General features: G+C 37.1%; 1 long non-coding RNA gene and 1 pseudogene across 1 annotated transcript; both read left to right on the top strand.

Moving 5' to 3' along the window:
* The first annotated feature begins 7,218 nt into the window (after window positions 1-7,218).
* LOC149919737 (uncharacterized) lies at window positions 7,219-19,135 on the top strand. The gene is made up of 4 exons (XR_016469911.1): window positions 7,219-7,257; window positions 14,698-14,841; window positions 15,284-15,542; window positions 18,272-19,135. It is a non-coding gene; the product is annotated as an uncharacterized LOC149919737 (long non-coding RNA).
* LOC149919738 (uncharacterized) lies at window positions 13,702-14,418 on the top strand (annotated as a pseudogene).
* Window positions 19,136-19,140: the final 5 nt, after the last annotated feature.

Below are 19,140 nucleotides of genomic sequence, written 5' to 3'. Positions count from 1 at the left end.
ATCATCAAGTCCAGCCACAGCCTAACCATAGTACCCTAACTCTAACAACCCTCTGCTAAATCATATCTCCGAGCACCACATCCAAACAGCTCTTAAACACATCCAGGAACGATGACTCAACCACCTCCCTGGGGAGCCTATTCCAATGTTTAACCACCCTTTCTGTAAAGAAGTGTTTCCTAATGTCCAACCTAAACTTACTTTGGCGCAACTTGAGGCCATTTCCCCTTGTCTTGTCACCTGTCACCAGTGAGAAAGACCTACCCCCCTCTCACTGTAAGCGCCTTTCAGGTACTGGAAGAGAGTAATAACATCTCCCCTCAGCCGCCTCTTCCCCAGACTAAACAGCTCCAGTTCCTTTAGTCACTCCTCATAGGGCTGATTTTCCAAGCCTTTCACTAGCCTCACTGCCCTTCTCTGGAGCTGTTCCAGTACCTCCACGTCCTTTCTGTACTGAGGTGCCCAAAACTGAATACAGAACTCAAGGTGAGGCCTCACCAAAGCCGAGTACAGGGGCAGGATGACTTCCCTAGTCCTGCCCACCACACCATTCCTGATACAAGACTGGATGCCATTGGCCTTCTTGGCCACCAGGGCATACTGCTAGCTCATGTTCAGCTGACTGTCCATCAGAACACCAACGTCCCTTTACATCTGGCAGCTTTCCACCCACACCTCCCCATGCCTGTAGGGTTGCCTGGGGTTGTTGTGACCAAAATGCAGGGCACAACACTTGGCCCTATTGAAACTCAAGATCAATTGCTTAAGGAAGAATAGATGGAAGAAAAGACTTATAATGCTGATAGGATAAGAAGATACACCTGCTAATAGCTGGTATAGTAACTACTTTCCCTGAAGATGCTGTTACTAGTCAAATCATTCCTTGTATTCAGTGTTCATGTGGATTTCCATTTGATACAGAATCTGCATCTTGCTCTTACTATACTTACTCTGATGTTCTGCAGTCTCAGCACTGCCATCTTTATCTGTGCTCTTCTTGCTGGGGCTTCATTCCACACCTCTTCAGGAGGGACACTCTTTGCTCCATGGAATATTTTTTCAAGGGGAGAGGGCATCAGACAAACTGAAAAGTGCAAGGTGCTCTGCTTCCACAGTGTCATCAGTAAAAGCAAAGACTTTATGCCTCTGCCTGAGGGCATGTGTCAGCTTTAGAGACTTGCACCTCACTTATAAATAGTTATTTCCTTGTGAAAAGTTTGTAGGTTGATTCTATGATCATTTTGAGTGAATTTGAGGGAGTAATGATTCAATGTCCAGATAGAGATCGCTCACTAGTGCTGTTCCTCATGAGTCAGCACTGGGACCAGTGTTATTTAGTATTATCATCAATTACATTGACAGTGGGATTGAGTACACTCTCAGCAAGTTTGTGGATGATACTAACTTATGTTGGTGTGATAGACACTTCAAAGGGATGGGATGCCATTCAGAGAGACCTAAACAGCTCAAACAGTGGGTCTACGTGAGCCCTGTGACATTCAACAAAGTCAGGTTCAAGGTCCTGCTGCTGGGTCATGGAAACCCTTGCTACCAGTACAAGCTGGGTGGTGTAAGAATGGAGAACAAGCCTACTGAAAAGAACTTGGGTGTACTGATGGATGACAAGCTGAACATGAGCCAACAATGTGCCCTCAGAGACCAGAAAGCCAACTGAGTCCCAGGCTGCATTAAAAGAAGCATGGTCAGCAGGTTAAGGAAGATGATCCTGCCCCTCCATTCTGCAATGGTGAGACCTCACCTAGAGTATTACATGCAAATGTTGAGTCCTCAGTACAGCGGAGACGCAGACCTATTGGAGTGTGTCCAAAGGAGGGCCACAAAAATGATCCAAAGGATGGAACATCTCTCCTAAGAGGACAGGCGGAGAGATGAGGCTGTTCAGCCTAGAAAGGAGAAATCTCTGGCGAACCTGACAGCTGCCTTTCAGTTTCTGAAGGGGACTATAAGAAGGAAAGGCACAGATTCTTTAGCAGCATCTGTTGTGATGAAAGTAAAGGAAATGGTTTCAAACTAAAAAAGGGAGGATTTAGACTGGCTATAAGGAATAATAATAAGGATGGTGAGGCACTGGAAGAGGTTGTCCAGAGAGGTGGTAGGTGCCTCATCTTTGAAGACATTCAAGATCAGGCTGGATCAGGCTCAAATCAACCTGCTCATTGTAGGGTAATTGGAGGACTTGATGATCTTTAAAGGTTTCAACCAACTGATATGATTCTATTCTATGATTCACGTAGAATTCATGGTTGCTATTGCAGAATTGTAGGATGCTAACTATGCTGAGTCCTCTAAAACTAATAATTTGAGTCTCAATTTTTTTTTCCTTTTTTGGCAGGAAAAACTCAGTTACTTATTAATAATTATATGAATTTAAGTTGAACTTAGAATGCTTGAAATAGCTCCTAATGGAAATTCTTCATAAGCAATGAAAAAAAAGTGGGAATGTGGCATTAATAGTGAATGCGCATAATGGACAGGCTGAAAATCCCCTGAATTTAATATTAAAGTAAATGTGATAGTGTATTTACAGCATTTCTATGAAGATAATTTATTGTGAATTTCACTTGTGCTCCAATACAAATTCTTGATCTGAAAATGACAGTCAAAATTTCTGTAGCATTGGGTACACATAGCAATGATCATTTTAAGTGGCTTTTAATTAGATGCCATCTAGAACTGTAGTACAACAAATTACTAGTGTACCCTAATATATCTTCCCATGCGACATTTAGTATATATTTTTTAAAGCAAACATAGTTTGAAATAGGAAAGAACAATTGGAGATTGAGATATGAATAGTTTGATTTAAAGCAGTTAATATATTTGACTTTTTTTTGTTGAGTTTGCTTTAAGGTTTAATTATTCCCTCAAGCAATAAGATTTAGTTGAAGAAATTTTTCTAGTCAGTATAGAATAAGCATATTGATCACAATGTGTTTCTTGAATTCATGACTAACCACTAGTTAACAGGAAATTATTCTAAAAGATTTTTGTGTTGCTAAGAACTGCATTAGACCAGAAAATAATTGTGGTATATTTCACTGCAATTACAATAATTGGGTTTTGTGTTCTTTTGAGTGAAAGCATTGACAGCAATTCAGAGGATGTTTCCAATATTACTGCCACTGCAATTTGTATGCTTTGACTATCAACAGATGTGAAAAATTAAAATGTTTTCAGACTGGTTTATTTTCTATAATAACCATACCAAAACTATACTTCCTTTTTAAAACAAGATTTTTTACTCTAACGGCAGTTTGGAATACCATAATGAAAAATAACTTTACACATTTATATTTCATGATATGTTCCCTATATGTAATTCTAAGGCTTTGTATGTGTTAAGAGCTCTCCCTGCAGAAATAACAAGCTGCCACATTAAATTTCACTGGCTGTTATTGTGTTTTACAGTCAAGCTCGTCTTGTCTTTTAATGTGGCAGGAGGGGGAGAGGGGAGAGAAGCACGGGAGAAGGTTCACTTTCAAAGCTATTTTTGTCTTATTTTCCTTGACTTCGCATACTTTCTGTTCTCCAGAAAACTGAGCTGATGATTCATTAATATTAAGAGCCTTAAAAATATCAGAGGCATTAACACTGGAGATTTTAATTTAGTCGTGAACAGCTGATCTCTGAGAATATTCACAAGCTTTTGGTTTCATCTCTAGATCTGAAAATATGTTCAGAATATCTGTTTTCACAATGATTATCCCAGATTAAAGGAAAAAACAACAGCATGCAAGCAAGCAAGCAAAAAAAAAAAACCAACAATAAAAAAACACCCAAACTCATAAAACACGACCAAGGTTTCAACTAGGATAATATAAGATTCTTTTCAAAGCTGAAATTCTGCTGTAAAATATTGAGAAATGTAGGTTTTTTCACATTGACAATATTTATTCATCCAATTTGCCTTGTTAGATGCTTTCCTTAAGGTCTCCAGCTCTCACATTCTTCCTGGACCACCTGTGATAGATTTTGAGTTTAACATACGCAGGAAAAGTAACTTGCTGCTGACAGCAGATGTCAGCAACTGCATCTGTAGTGCTTCAACCATCAGGTATTAACAGCAAACGTAAACCACTGTGACAGAATTTGAGCTGCAATGTGGATTTGCCTTGTTTATTGAAGGATAACTCGGTATTAAGGTAGCAGGTCAGCAAAGAGAGACAGAAGAGCTTTCTGTGAACACTGCTGAGAGTCCTTGTAAGAAACTGTGGACTTCACTTTTTGAAGATTGATATAGGATTTTCCTGTTGAACATGAAGTTGATGTTGAGTATAGGGACCAATCTGGCAACGTAAGCACTTTAAAATGTGTTCCAAGAAAAATTTCTGCTGGGCAGCATTGAGGAGTTGAGGCATCTACTGCCTTCTCTAAAAGAAGCAAAATTTTGAGGGCTAGGAAGTTTAGATGAGATGGGTAAGTGCTTTGCTTTAATGGACAGACATTCTTTTCCCACTGATGTCTCTTACTGAACTTTTTCTGCTGTCTTAAGCTTTCTACTGCTAGGTGACGCAGTTAATAGATGAGTTGTATCTTTTGTGCAATTCACTGTTTCTCTGAATGTTCCTCTGCAACCAGCCAGCTTTCTAACAAGGCAAGTTTGTTTTCCAACCTCTTTGACAAGCCTTAGCCCTTATTACCATCCATGTAAACCACATTCACTTGAATTTAGAACCCTGCTGCTTTTTCTCTTTAGGAAAAATATTTTTATTAGAAGAAAAAGACATTACTTTTTTTTTTTTTTTTTTTTTTTCCCCCAGAAACAGAGCCCAAGAGAGAAGAAATGTTAAAACAAAATTGTGAACGTTCACTTTTATATCCATGTAGAAATTCTAGAAGGGCTACCTGCTTGAGATGTTTACAGTCTCTGTATTTTAGTCTGAATCATCCACAGATGTATCTCATTTATTGATAAAGAGAAACTCCTTCAGGGCTCAGTATAGGCTTGTCATTTTTCTTACTGTCTTGTCTTTGGGGCCTTCTACTCAAGTCAGCTCAGTAAGATGGAATACAGAAATCTTTACAGGTAAATTTTGATGTAGCAAGTGGAACTGTAAGACTGTGAGTTATGCATAGCCTTGGAAAAAAATGTATGCAGCTGACAGAGTTCTACATATGGCTGAATTACTTTCTCCTAAAAAAAAAATGGAAGGAAGCATCTGGGAAGTTGGACCACGTAACTGGTCATATAGTATATATGTTGTTGGCCAAAATGCAGTGTGAATAAATGACAATAGTGGAATGACTCCAGCTCACACAGCTAGCAGCTTTTAGAACCGTTTCAAAAAACATTGTGTCTGACTTCTTTGGAACAAATTTTATCTTTCTGTTCAGAGAAAGAACTGAAAACAGCTTCCTCTAGTTTTCTTTTGTGGTTCATTGCTTTGAGGAAAAATAAAAACCATCCTGGACATAGCATAACCATAAAAATGTAGAAGTTAGAATTCCTGGATTAGTCGCTCTTTCTTATCACTTAGCTTTATGTTTTCATGTCTTTAGCTTATCATTAATGCTTTTATCATTTGTGGCAGTACAATCAGTAGACATTTTAAAAAATCGTAATCATTAGTTTGCTGAGATTAAACTGGCCAAGGAAAGTCCTTTCAGTTACTACTTTTGAAAGAAGCTGGACTGAGTGAAATGGAAATATAGTTTGCTATCTCAAGAGATAGAGTGACACCAGAACTGCATGTTTTCCTGATGTACTTCATTTGTCTCTGATTCTTTTCTGACAGGTCATATTTGAAAATGAGGAGGTATTTATAATTCTGTGCAATTAGTCCTGATCACTTTTCCAAATCTATCAAAAAACCTACTTGTCACTTAACAACAAATGTTGCACAGGTTTGTTGGTATGAATGTTTGCAATTTCTGCAAATTTTTACATACAATACTTAGCTAAATAAGAAAAATAAAGAAAATGAAACAGAAAAAAAAACAAACCTGAATATACTTTTTCTATAGTCCTATATTTATTATAGAGTAGAAAATTTTTTTGATTGTTTTTCTTTACTCTCCTTTTTCCCTCCTTCCCACCCTCCATCTTTTGAAGTGAATATATTGTATCCTTGTTTGTTATGTCTTACAAAGGTATTCAGGCAGTCAGGTACCTAACAGAATCTTTGTATGTATTCACAAGTGTGTTTCAATGTTTTCTCCCTGTATGTTTTCTAGAACTACATGGGTTTATGGTTTTGAATTTTGTTGGCACTCATTTACATCTCTGTGTTTTCCCATTAGATGTATAATGTATGATCACAGATCCATGGGGTGTCAGTCAGTGTGTTATTTGGCCTACAGTTTTATCTAATTAAAAGAATGTAGAAATAGTAAAATCAGCATTAGTACATTTTGAATACTGATATTTTTTTTAAACCAGATACACAGGAAAACACCTGCAGCCAAATGTATAACTAAGTACAGGAGCAATAGCATATGGCAAATTTTACATATACTTCACAACTAGTTTGTCGTGAGTATTAATTTATTCGTATTCTTCAGTTCACTTTTTGAACTGTACTTCTGTTTATCTCCTGCTTTATAGTAGCTGTTTTGTTCCGATTCTGCAGCCTTTCAGTGAGCAAAATCAAATTCAAGGAGAACATACAAGAATTACAAATGCAGCCATGTCTCCAGTGACAATAAATTCAGATGTCTAAAATTATAAGCCTAAAGTGACTTTTTTTTTTTTTTTTTTTTTTTTTTTTAATGTACTAAGCACTTATAGCTCTTTTAGTAGTATATGGAACAGTTTTAGTATTTGGTATATTCAGATGGCTTACATTTAATTACCTAGAAAGTTTTTACAATCCCAACTTCAAATTATGATATTTTAAACATTTTCATGAAAAGCTAGAATAAAAATAGTCCTTTCTTATTCATACTAGTACTGAGTACAGTCCTGATACTTTAAATCACAGAATCACTAAGGTTGGAAAAGATCTCTAAGATCATCCAGTCCAGCTGTAGACCCATCCCCACCATGCCCACTAATCATGTCCCTCAGTACCACATCACCATGGTTCTTCAACATCTCCAGGGATGGTGTATAGGAACTGCTGAGTCGTGGCCTGAACCTCTGATTGTTCACCTGAGATGAGCAATGAGTCAGCCCTGGGAGCACAGGTGAAGGCAGTTCCCCTCTCCTAGACCCATTTAAGAGCTGACTACCAGTAGGGAAGGATCTCTTCTGGAGATCTGCTCTGTTGGAGTGTCATAAGTGAACCCAGGATACAGGTAAGCGTTCTATCTATTCTCTTTGTGTTATTATAATCTGCTTTGCCTAACTCTGTTGTTAATTTTATAATTATAACATCTTAATATTCTTTGATTATGTGGATAGTAATTCCACCACTTCCCATGGCAACTCGTTTCAGTACTTGACCACTCTTTTGGAGAGTAATTTTTTTTTAAAAAATATTTAGCCTATAAGGAATATCAGCTGACCTTGCTGCAAGCTCTGTGCAGTGTCAGATAGTTATAGTCACCTTGACTTTCAAGAAATATTAAGTTTACTGTTCTCTGAGAAAAGCAAAGGTTTGGAACTGTTTTGGTCAAGATCCCAAACCAGGTGGCTTACTACACTGCTTTAAAAACTTTCCCACATAAGCAATGAGATAAGCTCTTGCCACAAGAAGGCTATTTTGATATTTATCTTTCAAAGATCATTTCATGGTTATTTAGATATTTTTTATATTATTTCATAGTTATTTAGATATTTATTAAATATGGAATAATTATAGAACAAATAGAAATTCCTTGTATTAAATTAAAGTCAGAAATGGATGAAACTAGTTAAAAGAAAGTGGCAGTGAAGGAATAGATTAGAATTCTCTTTTGGTCTTTTTAAAACAACAACAACAAAAACCTGTTTTATGTGTTGTTATTTTACAAACGAGCATCCAACCAAGTAAGTAAAAACCCCAGATGAATAAGAAACCTCCATCATTGCTTTCAGCTAGTGGAGAAAGAGACTTTATCCTCGTCACTGTTTTCTAAACTTTGTTTTTTTCACTGCTTTGGTTAAACATTTTCTTAGGTTATCATTTATGTCTCATCTGGCCCATCTCTAACCCTGCATATTTGTATGCAGCTTTGTAGCTTTCCCAGTCATCTTTATTTACTTTCTCTGAGATTTCCTTACTGTATAATTAGCATTGTCTTTATATAGACATCTTACAGCTTGAGATTGAAATATTTATGCATAAAATAAATGTAGAGAAGGAAGATATACTTGTTCTAGCATGCACTGCAGTAAGCTTACTATTTGTAGTAGATAGACATTACGAATTTTTAATTTTATTTCTGGATTTATATTTTTGATTTTATCACTACCATGTGTTGAATGTATTTTCATACTTCACAACAATGTTTTCATTTTGAGGAAATATGAATAATTGTTACAATCAGAAAGATTAATGCAGTGAAAGGGCAATACAGGAATGTAACAGCAAAGGGATCAAAGAGAATAGGATGGTATTTCACAGGAAAAGTAAAGGTTCTCACCTGTTTCTAAAGATCTAGGCTTACAGAAAAGACTCCACAAGGGAGGGATCTCCAACCATGGATCCTTCCCAGTGGCAATCACTCCTTAAATGGAGTCTAAGAGAGGTGGAACCAGGCTCCATCCCTTCCAGTCACAAGGTGAATTGCCTTCATCTGTGCTCCCATGGCTGATGGCGTCCTTTTGTGGGTTATCAATCAGTGGTTCAGGCCATGACTCAACAGCTACCGTACAATAATTATTATGAATTACTTTGCTGTTCAGAAGCTCCTGTCATCTTTACATCCAAAAATATTTTAATTTCTTTTTGTGCTTTATGTATGGATTTTTTTTGTGATTTTTTTTTTTTTTTTTTGTCTCAACATTGCTGTTTAAATGACTACTTCTGGAGATTTACTCAGGGAAAGTAACAGCTACTTCAGAAAATGAGTTGCTTCCAGAAATAGTGTTGTAAATAAGATAACCGCTCATGACTCTGGCAGTCACCTTAAAGACAGAATAATATTTAGAATTCTGGACATGATACTTGTATTTATAATTGACTTTAGTGTTTGGATGTGTGAACCAGGAAATGTTATTTAGTTTACATTTTTATCAGGAACATTTAATTAATGGGTGGTAAAAGCATAAAGGGATTTTCTATTACATACTTAATATTATTATTAGGGTTACAAAGAGAAAACCGGTTGTGTCTTATGGTGGCCCAATGCTTATCAAAACCTGAAACTGAACAGGTTCCAACCTGAGTAAAGTGGCTCTGTGAGTAGTGGAAAATCTTCTAATATCACAACCCAAATGTAAATAGCCTCAGATCTTGGTATCTCTCTAGGCCTGCTGTTTAGAAACACCACTTCTATGAAAAACTGCATTAATACAAATTTATTTCAATGTTTGTGGATGCCAGAGGCAGGTTCTTGATGTAAATCTATTCTGTAACAGAAATAGCAAAAATTATTCTGAGCACAGATCTGAGTTGGGGGTGTAGGAAGGCAATCTCTGAGGCATGACTAAGACACTTAAAAGCAAAGTGGATATCTTCCATTCAACTAATGAAGTATACATTACATAGCTCCTGTTTGTATGAAGTATATAATCACAGCCTGAGCATTGTATTTTTCAAAATGCTTGTAGGTGTGAAATGTGTGCAATATCTATGGAATGAGACTGCCATGGATAGTCAGAGGAAAAAATCTTCACCAAACGGATAATTTGCCTGTTTTTTTTTTTTTTTTCCCAATCTGAGGAGGGAAGAGAATCTTGCTGTGCTTATGTTGAGGCCATTAAGGATAGAAGTGTATTTTTCATGTTTATGGAGGTACAAGGTCAGAGGGGAAGGGGCTTCAGATAGACAGAGCTGCTCTGTAAGTGCTTAGCAGAACACCCAAATGAGGAGGAAGAGGAAAAGGCAAGGGTTTCACTACTGCCAAGCTACCTTTACCTCTCTTTTCTAGTGACTAGTATGGTTAGGAGGTAAGAACAGGAAAGAACTAGAGTATTACACTTAGAAAAAGAGTATGAAAGCAAATGTAAACTCTTTAAACAAGTAGTTTTCTTTAAGAAACTCTGGATGCATACTGCAGATAGTATGTGGAGACGCATGCACTTCACATTCATAGTATTCATGAACTCAGCCCTAACACTTTGTAAAAATGCGTAGTGCCAGATCTTAAAATAGTTATTCTTTATCAGTTACAGAGATAGCTGCACATTTGCAGTCTGTGAGAACTCTTTTGTTTATTAACTATGGTATATATTGCTGGATTGTAGTTGTAATTTGTAGCTTTCTGAAGCTTTGAACCTGATCTGAGAAGCAGTGCCACTGCAGTATCCATCATGGTTACCCTGTTGAGCTTTTTGAATTCAAGCGCCTGATGCTTTTCTTCTTGAGAATTTTTGGACAAATGCGAGTGCAATGGCCAAATAAAATGCTGAAAATGAAGATGCTTTCACGTGACGATAATCATATGAGTTCAAGTAAGGATTCCAGAGAAATTTAAGCATACACATCAAGTGGTATTTACTGCAGAAATGAAAGTCAGATTTTTTTTCTGTCTCTTGAAATTATAGGTCAGGTAAATTTCTAATTAGATGTAGACATTCTTCTCAAGAAGAAAATCTATATTGTAAAAGGTTTCTATATATTTGCATGATGCATATGCACTTTAACATAAGTCATATAAAAGTATTATAAGCATAGATTTCATTGCTTCTGACACACGCCACATGTAAAGCCATATTCCATATTCAAAACATTTATTTAATTTGCTGCACGATGTCATAAGTAAGGGAAAGAATATGTGTATGCTGTCACACTATTGTATTATGAGCTCTTTTAATTATTTGTGCAGTAAAAGGTGTTTAGAAAGGTACATCCAAGAAATGTTATGAGCCTACAGCTTCACTGATGACAACTGATCTTATATCAGAAAAGCCACTGACATCTATATCTGATGTGGCACGGTAAGTGGAACAATAGCTTTTTAATTGATAATACAATGCATGTTCACCAGAAGGAAGATTTATCACTGAGCGAACATATGCAAATATTTCTACAAGTTTAGCTTTAAACTTAATGGAAGTAAACTCATTTAGAATGAGAATTACCATGCAACAGATGGTTTGCAGTCCTGTTGTCTGTCGCTTTTTTTTTTTTAAGGCCGATAACACAGCTCCTGGGTCTCTTTTACAGATAGGTTCATATTTCATAGAACTCTGAATCAGTTTGACTTCTGAAGTACTCCTAGTTTGTTTCATATATAAATTTGTGGGAAACAGAAATGAAATAGTAACATGTAAATAAAGCCTAAAAATAGAAAGGCTACATCATATATAATATTTTATAAAGTAGACATGCTTACAAGGAAATGATACTTCAAAAATGCTGAAGTAGAATTATTAAGGGGATACTGATTATGTCTGGATTGACCTCAGTAGAATGTCCCCAATATCAGTCATTGTGCTGCAGCTGGTAAATGATCTTTTATATTGCTTACCTGGGTTTGACAAAAGCTTATAATGCTTTTTCCTGGTATAAGTATGTTAGTATCTGCTTGCGGAGCAGCTCCATACTGTGTTTTGATGAAACCTTGAGTAACTTTTGTTGCACGATTCTAGTATAAGATGCAGGGAATCTGGAGTAAATTTCAAGTATGAAGTGGAGCATTAGAGCATACAGGAAGGCTTGGATAGATTAGAGCATCTAGATATCATTCTACGACTCTATCTAACATGCAGAAACTGATACAAATGATGCTGATGATATAACTCATATTAGCCACAACATATGACCTAAAAGCACAGAAGAGATGAGACAAGCTCATGAAGATCTAATTACTGTTCAGATGTTATGTTAATGTTGGTGAAAGAAGCTTTGTGTTCATGCTTCCAGGAAAGTGCATGGTCATTGGAAAAATCTTTTAGTAAATATTTGAATGACATTACTTTTGAAATATTAATATAAGCTTTAATTAAGTTCTTCCAGATGCAACATTGGAAAAGATCTTGCATATCAGTTCTCATCCCCAGTATTAAAGGGAGCTGTAATTCACAATAGTGGGAGGGATGTGATATCAAGTCAAAGCTATCAAGGACACTTGCATGCTCTTCATAAGGATTCAGTACGTATTATGAACTGCTACTTAAGGCCACTAAAGATAAGATGATGAATTTTTATTTATTTTTAATTTTTTTTTTTAAAGAGATAAGTGCTTTGCCATGGAGTTTGTGGATGATTCCTAAGGAGCATTTTAGGAGCTAGTTAAATCAGTCAGCACAGATGCAGAAGAAACTGCTTTATGTGGATGTGGAACTACATGCAATTGCTGTGTACTGTTACTTATTGATTTGTAGTCATAGCTCTGATATTCTGAAGAGGTGCTTAGGAGCAGGATGCCTTAACTATTAATGCTGCATGCTTCCAGGGAACCTTAGAGGAAAGGAGCAGCTAAGAACAATTTTTCTGTGAACATGTTAACTGTTTACCATATGAACGCACATGAGAGGGGAAAACAGAATATGACCTGTTTTTTATCTGAGAAGCTACAGATGGATGTAAAGGAAACAGTGAAATTTATATTTCCTGGAGAGCAAAATAAAGGTTTAAAAGTCCATTAAACTTTAGTTAATTTTTGTTATTCTTATTTTTTAAGGTCATCTACATAAGTTTCTTTATCACTGGCAAATAACATGTCAAGTATAGGAAGTGAGCTGATGATAGAGAGTTCCATAGTTTGGTTTATATCTGTAATGCTCCTAGAGATCCTGGCTGGAGCACAGGAGTATACTTACTAGTTATGTACAGTGTGGGGACCCCTGTCTTGTTCTTTGGTCTTCTGTGAGACACGTATACAGAGGAAGACACCTGCATTTGCCTGCAACAGAAAGACAGACTTGCAGAAATGGGGGCAAATGAAACGGGGCATGCTGTTTATGAGTCTTGATTTTTGTGATTTTAACAAGTGTGTTTTGCCAATGTTGACTGGTTATTAATATAATACCTTTCCGAGACAGAGAAAGGTATTTGAAAAACATTCCAGATGAATGGTAGAAATGTCATGAACTGATAACAGAATTTGTGACAACACATTTCAGGAGTCCCAGTAATATCTTCCTTCCTTATGTTGGAGTATATACTAAGAAATGAAGATTCCCTAAAAAATATATTTTTTCAGACAGAAAGTTATACATAGTTTATTCACAACAAATTTGAGACCATCTGAGGAACCTGAACATCCACAATTCTATGGATCTCAACAAGATGCATCCTAGAGTCCTAAGGGAATTGGCTGATATGGTTTCCAAGCTACACTGTATGGTATTTCAGAAGTCACGTCAGTCAATTGAAGTCTCTGGTGACTGGAAAAAAGGTAAAATCACACCCATTTTTAAAAAGGGTAAAAAAGATGACCTTGGGAACTATTGACTGTCAGTCTCACATCTGTGCCAGGGAAGATCATGGAAAATATCCTCCTGGAAGCTATTCCAAGGCACATGGAAAGCAGGGAGATGATATGGGAGAATCAGCATGGCTTCACCAGGGGCAAATCCTGTTTGACCAATGTAGTGGCCTTTTATTGTGATGTCACTGCATCAATAAAAAATGGAAGAACAACTGATGTTGTCTATCTGGGCTTTTGACATGGTACTCCACAACAATCTTCTCTCCAAATTGGAAAGAGATGGATCTGATGAGTGGATTGCTTGATGGACAGGCTGCAGGTCAGTGGGCAATGTCTGGATGGAGATCAGTGATGAGTGCTGTCTTCCAGGTGTCAGTGCTGAGGCTGATATTCTTTAATATCTTCATCAGTGACATCTACAGCAGGGTTGAGTGCACCCTCAGTGAGTTGGCTGATGACATCATGCTGTGGGGTGTGTTCAATACACCAGAGGGACAGGATGTCATTCAGAGGGACCTAGACAGGCTTGAGCAGTGGGCCCAGGTGAACTTCATGAGTTTCAACAAATCCAACTGCAAGATCTTGCACCCAAGTCATGGTAATGCCCATTACCAATAAAAACTGGGAGATGAAAGGATTGAGTGCAGTTCTGCTGAAAAAGACATGGGGGCAGTGGTGGATGAGAAGCTGGACATGAGCCAGCAATGTGTCCTCACAGCTCAGAAAGCCAATCGTATCCCGGGCTGCATCAAAAGAAGTGTGGCCAGCAGGTCAAAGGAGGTGCTCCTCCCCCTATACTCTATGCTGGTGAAGCCTCACTTGGAGTACTGCATACAGATATGGAGTCCTCAGTACAGGAGAGACATGGACCTCTTGGAATGTGTTTGGAGAAGGGCCACAAAAATGATGCAAGGAATAAAACACCTCTCCTGTGGGAACAGGTTGAGAGAGCTGGGGCTGTTCAACCTGAACAGTGAAGACACTGAGATGACCTGATAGTGGCCTTTCAGTATCTAAAGGGGAGTTATAAGAATGAAGGGGACAGATTCTTTAGCAGGGTCTGTGGTGATAGAAAAAGGGGAAATGGTTTCCAGCTCAGGGAGGGTAGAGTTCGGTTAGATATAAGAAAAAAATATCTCTTATACTGAGGGTGATAAGGCACTAGAACAGGTTGCCAAGTGATGTGGTTGATGCCCTGTCCCTGGAGACTTTCAAGTGAGACTGAATAAGGACCTGGACAACTTAATTTAGCTGTGGTGTTAATGTTTATTGTAGGGAATGCAGACTAGATGACCCTCAGATGTCCCTTCCAACTCTGAGGATTCTGTGTTTCTATGAATACTTCCCAGAAGAACAGAATGGAACTGAGACACAGAACACCACTTCTACCAAGATGAAGCCTGTAGGGAGATGTACAATGTGAGGCCTTTTTACTAATTATTTACATGGAAGTTGCTGAAACATTCTATTTCAGATGGTTTTGAATCCTCTGCTTTTTTCATTTATTTTCTTTGATATTCTCTTGGTTATCATCTTTACGAGGGAGTGAAATATGTTGATCCATGATTCCATGTTTCAAACTACAATAAATCAGAGGAGGCAGGGGTCATTAAATTGTGCACTAAGTGCAGTGTTCATATGTTTTAAATCCAGATGTATTGATTATCAAAGAGGAAATGGGATTCTGGAACAGAAGGAGTAAAGATTCTATTGCCATCAGAAATATGATGAGAAAAGATTTACTAAGGAGCTGTGGGTATATCCTTTTGAGGGTGAGATGGCACCCTCAAATTTTATTTTATTGCTATTCCCATGCTGAAATTGTGCAAATGGTATTTGCCTCTTTCTGGATTCTTCCTAGCTGCACTGGAGCCAGACAAGTCCACTGAACATAATTGTATCTCAGCCTTGAAATTTTGTCTCCAACAACACTCCTATTTTAATGGAAATTGTGATGACAACAACCTTTGTTCATGAACAAATGTCCTGTGATATGCACCATGGTTATGCTTCCAGCAGGAAAGAGAATTTTGACAATAGACTACACTGAAAAACTACACCAGACTTGTCCCATATACCATGATCTCTGGAAAAATACACAGTATCAGCATTAAAGAGAGGTATCCTGTTTTTGTTTTATAAAGATTTGTGGTTTTAGTGCTATGGTGTTTAGAGCTCTTTGCATTTTAAGGAAAAGCAGAAGTTAGAAATTGTATATGTCAGCATGGTTAAGCAACTGCAGTTCAGTGTGTGTTTCGTAGCTGGTTAAGGTCATGTTAAGGTAAATATCAATTGATCTCTTTTAGCAGAAAGCAGTGTAATGCCGCAGTTCAGCAGTCAGCACATCCCCTCTCTTGGGAGGAAATCTTTAGAAGGTGAGATTCACGTACGACAACCATTGCCAGTGGTAATTGCTGTCAGCTGAACAGCTGTAGTAATAACTCTTTAGCTGAAACAAACTGGCAGGGAGGTGATAGCTACACCTGTTACCCACAGGAAAGTGAGGTCTTAATTACTGTCATGCAATGTGAGTGAGAACATGTAGTTGCTCTTCTTTCTGAGGCCCTGTAAATAACAAAGTCAAATCATATTAAGGAAGTGTGAGTTTAATACAACACTAGATAACATAATTCTATGCAAAAGATTAATCTGTGCAATATGGCTGCAAATTATTTCAGTTTGGAGCCTTGAAATGGTGTAATAGAAGCATAGGAATCTGAATGTGGAAGGAATCAGATATCCACTGTTCTCACCCCTTTTTTCTTTTTTTCCTTTTTGCTCTTGAACTCATAGCATGAAAAACAGCTCTTAGGTTGTATGAGAGGGATTTTTATCTGAAAAATGAGAAGTGGAACAATCCACTTAGTGCAGTATGAGATTATTCCATAATCAAAGGAAGTGGGAATACCTTTTTGGAAAATGGTTGACTGCCGTAAGAAGAATCCTGAGAAGGCATGATATAAAAGCCTGAGATATGGTTATGGTTGCAGAACATTAAAATGTACAATGCAGCTCTGGATTCTAACAGGGAAGACTGAAACTCCAAGGATGTAGGTGGCTGAATGCCATAGTGTCCCAGGATTGGTAAATACTGATAGAGAGGGGGGAAAACAAGGCAAATGAGCTAACAGTGAAGGACAGGAGTTTCTGTGAGGATGGACTTAATTGGGGACAAAGAAGGTACACTTTTATTTGTTTGTGATTCTCCAGGATACACTGAAAAACCAAGCTGCTACCTACTTCACCAGAATTGGGATCTACAGAAATGAGGGTAGGCTTTGCCATGTTCACTGGAGAGGAAAATACCACCTTTTTTGTAATCCACGTGGCTGTAGTTAAATGAAGATTCTTCCTATATAGTCTTGACATCTAGCTTTCCTCTTAAAAACAAATTCAGGAGTAGTGTCTTCATTGCTTTTGCTTTTTTAGTGGAATAAATTTATCACAGGATTGGCAGATATTAAAAAAAAACAATGACTGGCTTCCTCTATTGCCCACCAGCACAAAAATTTTATACACTATAACAATCTGAAAATTTGTGGTTTTAGAGCTTGTATTACATGTACTCAGATAAGAACATGCTGTGTTTTAGTGGTCACCTGTGGGGGAAAAAAAAGTGTTATGTTGTTCTTTCAGCTTTATTTCCGTCTTCCTGTTATCTCTATTTGGAGATATCAATGAAAATTTTTTCCAGAGACTATTTTTGTGTCAATCTGCTTGAAAATCCAGCAATATATAACCCTTTACTCAAAGTATATTTGAAGTCTTCCTGTGTTTTTAGTCTATCTGTGCAAACACTATTTTGCTTTGTGTCTTTATTAGAATTTTCTTATATAGCTTATACAGCTTGTCACTTCTAATGTCCCTGAGGAAACAGTTCCAGCTCATGCTTTCACCAGCAAATCTATCACACCAAATACCATCAAATCTAGAAATCATAGTAATCCTATATAGGATAAATGAAAGGTATTGGTAGTAAACATGTTACTGGAGTAGAATGAGATAATTTAGGGTTCTTAATAATCATTTAGATCATTGTATAGCATCTTTTGTAAGTGTTTACTTCACTTTTGAAAACATGATCAGTCACTTGATATATCATGTAAATATTGCCCATATCACTTCTGAGGTGATTGTTATATTAACCAGCATATAAAGTGGCATCATAAAGGGCAAAATCACCCAGGAGGGAATGAGTTGGCTTAATGACAAAATCAAACTTGGTCAAAGTGCGCAACATTCCTGAAGATGTTACTGTTTGCTTGCTTGCACCACATAAACCTTTCAGCTATCCTTTTGTAAGAAACAGGGATGAAAGCTGGTAGGTAAGCAATCCACAGTAACAATTAAGAGAGCGTTTATTGCTTCCAGCTTTCTCATTTTGGTATTGGCACTTCTTAAACTTCATACTCAAGTACATGTAATATAAGTAGTACTGATATAACTACTTCTGCCTCACATTATCAATTATTTCAAAGAGAAATTTACGTGAGGGTCTTTCATTTCTGAGCTGGAGAAGGTAGAATACTGAAAAATTCAGCAAGTAGTAATAGTTACTAATCTGCTTGTATGTTTTCTTGCCGTTATTATTACCAGATATAAATTTGCACTTTTTAGTACCTCCTGTTTTTGACCTCTCTGAAGAGGCTGTTTGAAGATTTATTCAGCAATGAGATATTTTTATTGTCAAGTAACATGAAAACAAGGCTGGCATAAGTATAAATTGATGCTGTTGTGTAGATGCCTTTTCATAAGTATTTGACATTGCTTTGTTGTGGTGTTTTTTTTGTTGTTGTTGTTTGCGTTACTCAGAGAGTAACTTTTCACTTTTTGCTCTTTTATTTTTAAGTGAGGACGTTTGGCCAGCAGAGGGCACTGCGCTATAACATAATCCGTTTCTGTTACAAAACCTGATATGTTACTTCAACAAACTTTCACATAAAATTAACTTATGAGTGTCTGAATTTCCACAACGTTAATCTGACAAGCAGCCGTGCCAGAAAAGCATGCTACAGGTACCTGAACAAGAGTTTAATGAGAAACCTAATGAACCTTGAAAACTGAACTTGGTATTGCGATCGCACTTTCTTCTTTGGAAAACAGATAGTAAGAAATAAGTTACAAAGGATGTTCAAAGGATTTTTTTTTTTCCCCCACATCAAAGGAAGATTCATATTCGTGGCTTTTTTTCCTACTTAGAAAAGATTAATATGGATCTCTGTAGCAGGGTAGAGGATGGAAATAAAGCAATTACAATTCATTTATCAGATATTCCTTATTGAAAGGATGAGAAGAGTAGGGGTGGGTTCATAATCTTTGATATGTTTTTTTTTGTGTGTGCATGATGATAAGACTAGTAGAAGGGAGAATCACTTTATAATGGCTTTGTTTGAGCTTCATGTTGAGGTTTTCAGTTAAAGACTCGTATTACATTGCTCCATGGCATTTGATAGTGGTGAAAGTTCGAAGGATGTAACATTAAGAGCACGCTCTGTGATGAAGATAATGCTGTACAACCCTTCTTACCAGATCACTTCATCTTATTGTTACAAAAATGAAATAAAGCAAGACATTCCTCTCTCTCTCTCCCTCTCTATTTTTCTCCCTGCTATCTTCTCCAAAAGGTGGAAACACATTACAATTGCAATGCTCAGTGATGTGTGGCTTTGTTCTCTACTGTGATAAAGTAAAAAATAAATGATCTTATAATTTGTCCTG

Source organism: Phasianus colchicus, chromosome 1 (assembly GCF_987193195.1).
Source record: "Phasianus colchicus chromosome 1, bPhaCol1.hap1.1, whole genome shotgun sequence".
Lineage (NCBI taxonomy): Eukaryota > Metazoa > Chordata > Aves > Galliformes > Phasianidae > Phasianus > Phasianus colchicus.
The sequence above is the reverse complement of the archived record's forward strand: the minus strand, read 5'-3'. Positions and strand labels throughout refer to the sequence as shown.